We start from the raw sequence: 10,921 nt of genomic DNA, 5'->3' as shown, positions 1-10,921 counted from the left end.
CAGCAAGAGACGAGGGGCCAACCAACCAACTCGCACATTAGAGTGTGTTTAAGCAGGTACTTGGAAAGAGTTCAAATTGGAAATATTTCTCATAAACTTTTTACCCTACAACTAAATGGCATTAGAAAGGAGACACTTTGCATTGGGTCACAATTTTTGCCTTCCCCTGAGAAAAGTTGCGTTCGCTTACGATACGTTTGTGACTTTGCTAGAGAACGCAAAAGTTGTGCGAGGGAATGCAAATGTTCTCATGGCATTGCAAAGTTCCTTATGGGGAAGGCAAAACGTTTGCGAACGAACACAAAAGCATTGGCATATAACTGTTTTTTTTGTTTTGTTTTGTTTTCATTACCATGTCCCTTTAGAGACTCCGTAGGATTTTACATTTTTGTTATGCAGAACTCAGTCAGTTTTAAAATAATATTCTTTCTGAAAGAAAAAAAAGTATTTTTGAAATATGCTCAGGACAGTCTCAGGCACTTAAACTTAATTATGACATTTATATGAAGTAAAAAATATATAACAGAATGGAAACGGAGGCTTAATTTAATCATTGAATAGTTACCTTACATCAAATTGAGGTTCATTTAGATTTTTTTTTTTTTTTTTTTTTTTTTTAACCATCCATTTGAATGTTGATTTCTGTAATATTATGAATCAGGACTGAATGTTTTAAAGTAAAAACCAACTACTGCACCAAAGCATTACAGAATTCATCTATTGCTAATACAATCTGTTATCATTCCTATTCATCTCAAAGGCAGTTACTTGGCTATAGTGCAGGACAGGAATGTGAATGTGCAAAGGAAAGTTCCACAAAGTTTTGGAGCCAATCCCCTGACCTATAAATGCTATATGACCAATCGTTCTAGAGCTGATGGTATCAAAAACAAATCCTGATGTCACTTTGGCCACTTGGTTTGTCCTAATTACAAGTCCGTAACTGGCAAAGTGTCTTTACACAAAATAGGAAACCTTGATGTGTGGTCGTGTTCAAATTGTATCTGTCTGATACTGTGCAAAATACTGTGCATTTAAAAAAATGGATTGGAAGGATCAAAGTTTTTTTTTTAGTTCTGAAGGTTGTGACCTCTTTAAATAAAGCAACCTGCTTCTCAAATATCTGTGTTAAAAGGTTAAAGAGGCTGTATTAAAGAAATACTATCATACAGACACATTTCTGTCCTACGGGCTCTTAAAGGTGATGTGCAAAAGCATTTCAGCGCCACCAGGGATGAAAAAAAATCTCTCCGCTGGCCCTTGTAAATGCCTGGGGCAGGAGATGGGAAGTGAGAAATGTCAGAGTAGCCTCAGGGAGAAAGTGCAGGTCCTTTCACAAATGGCGTAACACAAATCACGATGCTGCCGAGCAGAAGGGAAAGCACTTTTCTTCACCTCACCATCAGCCTTGGAATCCTGCTCTTTTTCCAGATGGCCTAGCAGACAGCACGAAGCCTGCTTCCGCCAGCACCTCCAGCTGTCCGCCTCTGTTGTGGGGGGAACGGGAATAACGCAGTCGCTCACAGGAGACTAATCCGTAGCTCGACGGAACACTCCGTACATTCCCCAGCAAACAACTTAATTGTTTTATTATGAATGGAAGAGGGTCCCATGTCACTCTCGATCTCTCAATCGTCAGGGTGTTGATGTGGAGCATTGTCAGCTGGGGCCGTGCGGGGACAGGGATTGCACGCTCCGTCCAAATGAGTTTGAGGTCCGTGCAAAGGTTTATAGGAGTCAATGGTTCCACACAGACACGGCGTACGTTCTTTCCTATACATATGTATATTATGTCTTTCAACTTCTTTGGCTGTAATTGGAAAATGAAGAAAAAGAAAATAACAAGCTCCACATAACCGACCACATTAATATGCGATCCAGACAAAAGAATGCAAGAGCGATTTATTACCTCGCACAGTTTTAATTAATCGACTCGCAGGAATTTGCACAAAACATGCAAATGAAAAGGATCTGGCTCAGTGTGAGCGCTCTCGTTTTGGAGCGAGGCGAAACGCATTGCGGTCGCAACTTAATTTCCTGAGGGGTGCAAAAAAAAGACATTGTAATTTTCTGAGCTGTCACGAGCATTCGAGAGTCTAAATGTGGCACTTCACATATTACTGTATGTGCTCTTTTCAATCTGTTGTACATGCAAACTCACGGTGCCTTATGAAAAGTGTAAGTGTTTCATAAACACAATGGAGCCCAATTACAAAGATGGGTGGGGTGCAGCTGGAGTTCAAGAGCGGTGACCCTACGTGTCCAGTGGCATGGAAGAAAATCGCTCAATGCCACCCAAAGCGGTTGATGTCTGCTGCTTCAGTTCTGCAAAATATTATTTACATTTAGTATGATCTACTATTGCTTTCAATTTACAAAGTCAATAAAAACATTACATTTATGCATGATTGATCCTGGAGAAATGCTAACTTTAATTCGGAACGGCCCAAGTATACATGCAACATCTATTAAATACACTTTTCTTGACCCATCCACACCCTAGCCACAATGAAAGCATGCAAACCGCATTTGAAATCAAATTAAATACAGTGAAATTTAAGCCCACATATGTATAGATCTGAGACTGCTCTCAAATAGCATTCTTGTTCATGTTGCAGCCAGTCATGTGACACACAAAACCAATGGCGTTTGGTATCGAGGTCTCCAAAGGGATCGTTTTTTAAATTTACCACAACTGTGAATGCTATTTGAGAAGCGGCTGAGAGAGAGAAATATCACTGAACAAGTTACATTTCCACACAGATTCTTGTATTGGATACTTGTATATAGATTTTTTTTTTGATTTTTTTTTTAGCTTGGCATTTAAATAATTCTACTTTCATTGAATGGAAAGTTAAGTCCTAAATCTCTATTTGCAAATTAAAGTTTTCTGTTTAAACTGTAACAGATTTTGAAATGCTCACGATATGTCACAACTTTATCTAAACTCAACTTTATAGTGAATGCGTGCATTGCTTGCCTCTGATTTGCATAAAGTTTAGCATTTCCCGGCTTTTTGACACGCTCACCACTTGCTCTGTTGTCAATCCCAAAATCCACCGTGCAAGTCTGCCACTTGCTCCCTTGGAGAATGATGAACACAGCAGCTGATGCATCACTTTGCATCAATGGACACGTATGGTAAGATGGAGGAAAATAAAGCAAACTCCTTATCAGTTCTACAAGAAAGAGCATGACATGATTAAATGCAGGATTTCAGAGCTGAAGAACATCGGATGAGCTCTGTGATACACACGGAGATAGTAAAATGGGTCATGTGCCAACGGCTATAAAATAAGAGCTGTCAAACTAGCTGCTCTTTAATATGTTACCGAGGGTCTCATATGCATGTGTTTCCAATCAAACCTTCTAAAGGAGATCATCATTGTACATTTACCAAATTTAAATGAGAAGATTTTAGAGCATTCAGTATCTCAAATAAAGCAATAAGTGTGCTTGTCATGGTAATTACACTAAAGCATCCTTTTCTGGGGGTTAAGAGTGCACCATCTCATTTAGGTCCCTGGAACATGATTCTGAGTGATAGCAGTGGGCTGGATCATGAGCCAAGCATCTTAAAGACAAGCTCAATCCTTCCATCCAGAAAATGGGCAAAGGTCCCAGCCAAAACAGCTGCTGTTGGATGCCTCATTTGGAGGTTAAATAATTGGCTCCAGGTGTTCAGCCTCTATGTGAAATCCAAATCTTTTAACAGTCCCCATTATTCATGAGAATCACACTTCAAAAACCACACTTCCATCTCATATTGGGGTCAGGGAAATAAAAAATGTATGTGTCATTATAAAGACAACATTCTTATGTCAAATAAAGTGAGAGCGAGAATAAGACTTTGAAACTGAAGTTATACTCTTAAGTAGTTTAAGACGTCATGTTAAGTCGCTATGCTATGTTACTTACAAAAGTAGCTAACTACATTTAAAGGCGTGATATTTTCAAATGTACATCTACATTACAATACAACAACTGACAATAATCAGAACAGCATTTATCAGGTACAAAAAACAAGGTTCTCAAATCGGGTAATGACAATATGCAGTTAAACTAAATAACTAACTTAACTAGACAATGCCCTAATATAGACAATGCCCTAATATAGATATTTTAGAGTTAAAAACAGTGACAGACATCAGCGTCTATAAAAACACTCAGGGATTCCTGTGCAAGAATCAGTAAATTGTTGATTTTTTTCTTTTATAACTGTTTGAACAAGCCGATTCATTTAAATTATTTCCCAAAAGTTACAGACAACGAAGCATTGCATTTGGTTACAGTCTCAGTCTGCTTGGCTACAAAGTTGTGTGCGCAATAGCATTTCTGTTTTGTCATGCTATGCTGCTACTTGTTGAATTGCGTAGCTAGTTACTGGGAAACCAACATTACAAAGCGACTGATATGTTACTGAAAAAAAAAACACAGCTTACTGTTTACTGGTCTCCCAGCTGGGACAAGCTGCTGTTTAGCAGTCAACCAGCTGATCTTAACAGCTGAGAAGTCGCTAAAACCCTTCTAAAAACCAGCAAGCCAGGCTGGAAGAAATCAAAATAGCTTAGCATCACTACTTTTAGTAATGTTTATTATGCATGAAATGCAATCATGCAAGTTTCGCCATGTACTGTGAGCATTTGTTGCATTGGCTGCATGTGTTGAGGGTTTTGGGTGTCAAAGGGTGTTGTGCGGGTCTCTCTGCATGTGAAGACAGGTTAAGCACTTTGAGGGCTCAGGGCATAAAGGGGGTTGGACAGGTTAATGAGAAAAGTTCAACAAAAGTCCAACCTCAAAGATTGGATCATCAGCGAGCGCACAAAAGGGCCGAGAATTCACAAAGAGTATGGAGAGGTAGGAAGTTCAACAGTTCAGTCCTCTTAGCTTGGCATGCCACCTTCATTTTGAACTCCCAGCTTCTTCACATGGGCCCCATTTACCTCGTTTTAATCAGCCTAAGTGTGGAATCATCTGCAGGGAATACTTAATGAGCTACTTCAAAAGAGCTGTCTTCCTCACATCTTACTTAGTGAATAACTCAAACAGATCAGCGATGAGAGGGCTATCCATACGGACAGTTGCTAAAAGCACAGAACATGAGACAATGTCGGTTATCAAAGCCGGGGGACGAGTGTGAAATCAATTCGCTCACCTGTGACCTCCTTCTCCTGAGGACTATTGTCACTCTCGGGGCAGGCGAGAGTGGTTGCTCCACAGGGTAAAACCCTTTATGGCACAAAATAATGAGATTGCAGTGAATCTTTCTGTGTTATGTCGCTCTCCCTTCTTCGCCGTGTCGTTTCCCTGACAAGCTGATCGAATCATGGCCCTTTTTTTTCCCTCGCTCCCTCCTCCTCCTCCTCCTCTCCCTAGAGATGTTTGCCCAAGATGTGTTTCATGCATATATTTGACTCACCACAGAGGGAGATAAATACATAATTTAGCTATGAAAATATAACTGAGGAATCTCACAAATACTTCCCCAGGCACTGGAGGAAGCATTGCCACGTCGTGGGGCCGACTCACTCTGGTTTGTTGGTCAGGGTCTGGACCTCCTCCAAGGCAGCCATGGGTAATGTCCTACTTCAGGTTGTTGCTGCGCCTCCCCGAGCTCTACATATCCCTCGGTTAAGGGTGGGTACGGCTGATCAATTTCAATTACAGTGAATATAAAAACGAGGGATTTGAGCGGCCTGCTTAAAGCGTTCAAGAAAGCACGGAAATGTCCCTCCAAAGGACGCTTCTTGCCAGATCACTGTGACCTGACTTGCCTGCTTCTGTGAACCTTGGAGCTGTCTGCACTTATCAAGAGAACATTATGATAGCCTATAACATTATATAGCCTAATGGTTTTGATGGATGGCAAAATTAAAAACAAACATAATATGAACAATCCCAGCTTGCTGGACTGATGAAGAAATAGGCAGAGAGACAAAAAGAGAACTATTTCAAGTGCTCTGGTATGAGGTTGGAAGGCCAGTTGGATTGTGTATCATACTGGTCATGCTAAAGACAGCAGCTGCAAAATTACAGTAGCGTGCTCTCACCACAACTGACTGCGCTACACAGAAACAATTAATCAGAGGTTAACCCGACAAACCTCACGGAGGATCTTTAATTTGTTGTACCTAAACTCCCCTGAAAAAAGACTAAGCACAGCAAAGCTTTTTCTAAAAGTAAGTACGTTTACTGCATAACTGTGCCAAGGAATTTCTCGAGATATTCTGGAGTGTGTGTACGTAAAAATGTCTCTGTGTTTTCAACTTTAAATAGGAATGTGAAGATTTAGGTTGGTGCTGGAAAGAAACACACCCATCTTGACCTTGTACTTCGTTTACATCCCTATTGAAAACAAACACAGCTTAAACCAGCCTAAGCTTGACTCTCAGCCTGCCCTGCTGACTGGTTTATGAGGTGCTTGGCCACTTTGACCAAACTTACCAGTTTAAACCAGCTTGAGTACAGCTGGATCAGCCTAGACCGATACAACTGATAAATTGATAACAGGTTGCTGCAACAGTTGTCAGATTCGTCATGTTATCTCAAATTCTTGTGTTTCTTTGAAGTCCTTAATTAACAACTTGTAAGCAACTTAACTCTTTCCCTGCCATTGACGGAATTTTCTATCATTTATAAGACAACGCTTCCCCGCCATTGACGGAATTTTCTATAATTTATAAGACAACGCTTCCCCGCCATTAACGGAATTTCCGACTTTCCGTGTTTTCACTGTTATATGGTAGGGGGCGCTATTACACATCTTCTGAAAGAGTAAAGAATCTCCAACACTATATCACGACCAATTTGAACAAATTCGTACAAATGATTAAAAGGTGGCTAATTCGTACAAATGAGGTCGTAAAAATGCATACGAATTGCTGCGAGATCAGGTTGGAATCTCCAGATCAAAAGATGTGAAGAAGCAGAAATAAGCGATATCATATGTAAGCAGATGCATGTGGAAAATAACACGATCATCAATATTAAACAGCATATATATCAAAACTGCCTAATATACTGAATGAAATGTCGACCAGGGACGAGATATAGGACTGTGAAGCTTTAGAGGTGTTAATGGACTTGATCTCCATCAATGTTTTGATCATTATTCTGAATCCCATCCAGACGTAGTCTTTGATAAAAACGCGATTTTCTTAGCTTTTTGCTAAAAAAAAAATTGTTTTGTGATGAAACATGAAAAATGAAAAACATGAAAAATGAAACATGCCCTCATTCAAGTGTTGATCAAAAAGACTGCATGAAGCTAGAACGGGGGCCATGAAACTTTTGTGAAAATGAACAAAAATGCTGTTGCTGCCGGTCAACTTTTTTTTTTAGACGCAAGTGGGACAAGACTTAAGGACACTGAATTTAGATTTTTTTTGTCAAAACAGTCCTTTTTTTATTTGTCCTACAGCTTTCACTCTTCACTAAATGTTACTTAGATGAGCTTGAGAATGAAAATGAAATACAGACTAAATGAATCAGTAGTCCTCGTGAAAAGACTATAAGCACTGTTTAAAAAAGTTGCTGCCTTAAAATTTTAAATACAATCTATTTGGATGTTTAAGTAATTTCAACTTAAATTACATTAAAGTGACTTAAAAAAAAAAGAGTTGAATCTTGTATGACTTTTATTTAGATTAGTTAAAACAATGTAAATTGTCACAATGCATTTAATTTTTTAGTGTAGTGTACAGTCTTCTGAGATATGTTTTCAATATTTAAAAAAGCTTTCAATATCAAAATATTAACTACAAAAATAATGAACTTGTATGCAAAATTCATATGGATTTGGATGCAAAACATATACTATTAAAATGGAAATAATTTGATGCTATGTTCAGTTCTGCAATCACAAGATTTACAATTGCTACAAAGATTACCTTATTAGACCTTAAAGTTTAACTTATTAGATTAAGTTATCCTTATTGTCAGGGTGACCGTAAACTTTCAGAAGCATCACATGCTAATGAATAGATTTCTCCAGGTTTTGTTGATTTCTCTGGTCGCATTATCCCAAAGAGCTGCTAAGAAAAGCTTAACTTCCTGTATGACTTGATATGTCTTTGGCACCATGCTGTAAGGCTACCGAGTAGGTTAGTGACCACCTAGTGGTAAAAAAACAAAAACAAAAAACATATTTGCATTACAATAATTAGAACCAAATCAATCATGTTGCGGTTCTTTCTAAATTCCTTGGCTGATGCACAGCAAAACAATAACCAGTTTTGGGTGGGTTGATCATATATATGCCATTTGAGTTGTACTGAAAAACTTTTTTCTACTACTCCAACGAAAAAAAAGTCCTAACTAATAAAAATATACCAGGATAGATGAAAAAAAAAATATATATATATAGCTATATATATTTTTTTTTTGTTGTTGTTGTTGTTGTAAATCTAGATATGACGTACATTGCATTGTCAACTTCTCTCAAACAGTGTAGGCAAGCCTCCCTGGTGTCATATAGAGGATTAAGAGAGTTTTTTTGTCCTCCCCTGATACAATTCACATTCAGGTGTATTTTTTTTTCTTCAAGTATGACATCACCTTCTTTCGTTTGGGCTTTCTTTCACTTCTAGTGGGGGACACATTGAACAGCAGATAGCGTGTTCGCTCAACATAAACTCAAGACTGGAAGTAAAAAAAATATCGACTCAAATGTTCCTTTCAGTTGTGGCTTGGTGATTTGCCATTGCAACAACAGGTTGTAAATCTTTGGCTATTACTGCATTTTTCCCCCATCCTATTGAAACTGAAACCTTCAAACCGAGCCATTGTACATGGACTCATACCTTGACTTAACAAAATTACCATTGATCCAGAGCCAGTTTCTTTTACTGCATGCTTTTCAGCTTCCCACCTTTCCATATTTTTTTCTTTTGACCATAATCACTGGGCCATGATTACTGTGCTCTTTTGTATGACTATATTGGAGATTTATGAAGCATAGTGTGGCATTATGTTTCAGCTCAGCTTTACGCAGTGTACAATATGTGCCATAACCAGTCTTTTGTTTGGATTTTGAATAACAATGGCCCTAAAGTTTATGTGCTCCATAGTTGTCAGCTGAAACCAATCATTGACTCTTAATTTGGAATTAAAATATCCTTCCCCATTCATTAAAAATGTCTTAATTTAGTTGAAAATCAACCGCAGCAGGATACTGTGCAGCATACATGGAGCTACAATGGTTATCCAGTGGTGCTGTAATGTAATGTAAACTTAACCAATAATTAGTCCACCAAAGGCTTTAATCTTAAAGATACGGTCACGCTAGACTTCAAGCATGCAAATTACCTCAGGCCCCTGGGCAACAGGATATGATCTCATGCTCTCAGGCTTTTGTTTTAAAAAGAGAAATACAACAACTAATAATAAACTCAATTTTACTCAAATGTAATATATTCCATGCAGCTTCAAAGGGGCCATATTTATTTTAATTTTCCATGAAAAAAAAGACTTTTGTGCAACAAAAACCTTCTTCTAACCTCTTTCATTCAGCCTTATATTAAAAGTGTCCATTCTGCTGATCCTTAAAAAAAAACCTTGCTTGCATGTGCAATTATAGATATTAATATACAAATGCCAGATTAGAAACTTTTTAGATTACCATGATAGGTCACATCAGCTATAAATGGAAATGTCAAGATCCATCTGTAAATACTTTAAAAAAAAAAGAAAAGAAAAAAAGTAATGCCACAAAGTTGCAGAAGTTCAGGAAGAGTCATTTTGCAGCTTAGTTTCAATATGCACTTTGTGAACTGGTTTGAGTTTTGCTAAATATATCTCAATTTCATAAAAATGTGATTCCTTATCACATACCCCTTTAAAAAGCTTTAAAAGCGGAATAATGCATCTTAAATAGATTGATTACTTGGATTAGTTTAACAAGGATTAAATGATGATGCATTGGCTATTAAAGCAGTTTAATGAGTATACCATGTGACTAATTAACACTCGGTTTCGGCGCAGGAAACTGTTGGCGGTGGTTGACAATGACACTTTCCTGATGATCGTCATCAGTGCAGTCAACTAGGGTACCATCTGTTCGACAGCGTTGAATTACATTACAGCTTCATAAAAGAATTACACTACCGCTGCATTTCCAGCTTTCCTTTGACTTAATGTTTAGCCTGAGTCACAACGGTTATGTAATGATGAGAAAATTACAGGTATAAACAAGACTTTTCCACTTTACGAAAGATATGAGGTCATGTCAGAGTGCGAGAGAGATTACCACTCATTATCTCAACAAATTAGGAGTGTAAAACCTATCTTCTGTGGTTTCTAGCCAAGATTGACTTATTTCATAACTTCCTTGTAGTTTGTAGTTCCTTACTGCAACTCAATTTAAACATTAGTTTGGAAGAAAGCAAAACCCCTTATCTTTGCTGTAAAACCTTTCTGGGTATTTTCACCATTAGATTTAAATGGGTTAAAAAAAAAAAACAGGAAGAAAGAAATAAAATCCAGTCTCAACTAAGGGCTTAGAATAATCCTTCTGAAGTTTTTATTCTTGCTTCTGTCAGCCCTCCAGTTGAGTGCAAGAGCTCTTTTTCTCACTGCATAATAGAGGGCAACAGCAACTTTATAAGTGGCCTTGGTTCCAGAAGTATTTCTCACCATTCACAGGCATTTCAAGGAATTCTTTAGTAAAATAACAAGCCCAACTATCACAATATTATAACTTTTGGATCAAAAAAAGAAAAAAAGAAAAGTGGAATCCACAGAAACGTGAATCATAAATTGGAGCTCATGGTAGGTGCACCTTGAAAGGTTTGAATAATAATGCTAAAAAACTATTTCTGTATGGAGAAATAACCAGAAATGGTGCACCCTATTGTAACTCTTGGGGAACTCTAGACTTACTTTCTTCCTCATGTCACACTAAAAGGCTATTTAAATAAAGGGT

The 10,921-nt window shown here is 37.9% G+C and overlaps 1 long non-coding RNA gene across 1 annotated transcript in view; it reads right to left on the bottom strand.

Annotated features, from left to right (window-relative positions):
* Positions 1–529: 529 nt before the first annotated feature.
* The window catches only part of LOC307001861, a 51,046-nt gene continuing 40,654 nt past the window's right edge, over positions 530–10,921 (bottom strand). The window contains exons 3-6 of the long non-coding RNA XR_013798335.1: positions 3,030–3,179; positions 2,162–2,325; positions 1,910–2,037; positions 530–1,810 (exon numbers count right to left, since the gene is read on the bottom strand). This is a non-coding gene — a long non-coding RNA (uncharacterized lncRNA). The remainder of the gene's footprint in view (positions 1,811–1,909; positions 2,038–2,161; positions 2,326–3,029; positions 3,180–10,921) is intronic.

This window comes from Phoxinus phoxinus (genome assembly GCF_949152265.1).
Source record: "Phoxinus phoxinus genome assembly, chromosome: 7".
NCBI classification, from domain to species: Eukaryota; Metazoa; Chordata; class Actinopteri; order Cypriniformes; family Leuciscidae; genus Phoxinus; species Phoxinus phoxinus.
This window is presented reverse-complemented; position numbering and strand designations above follow the sequence as displayed.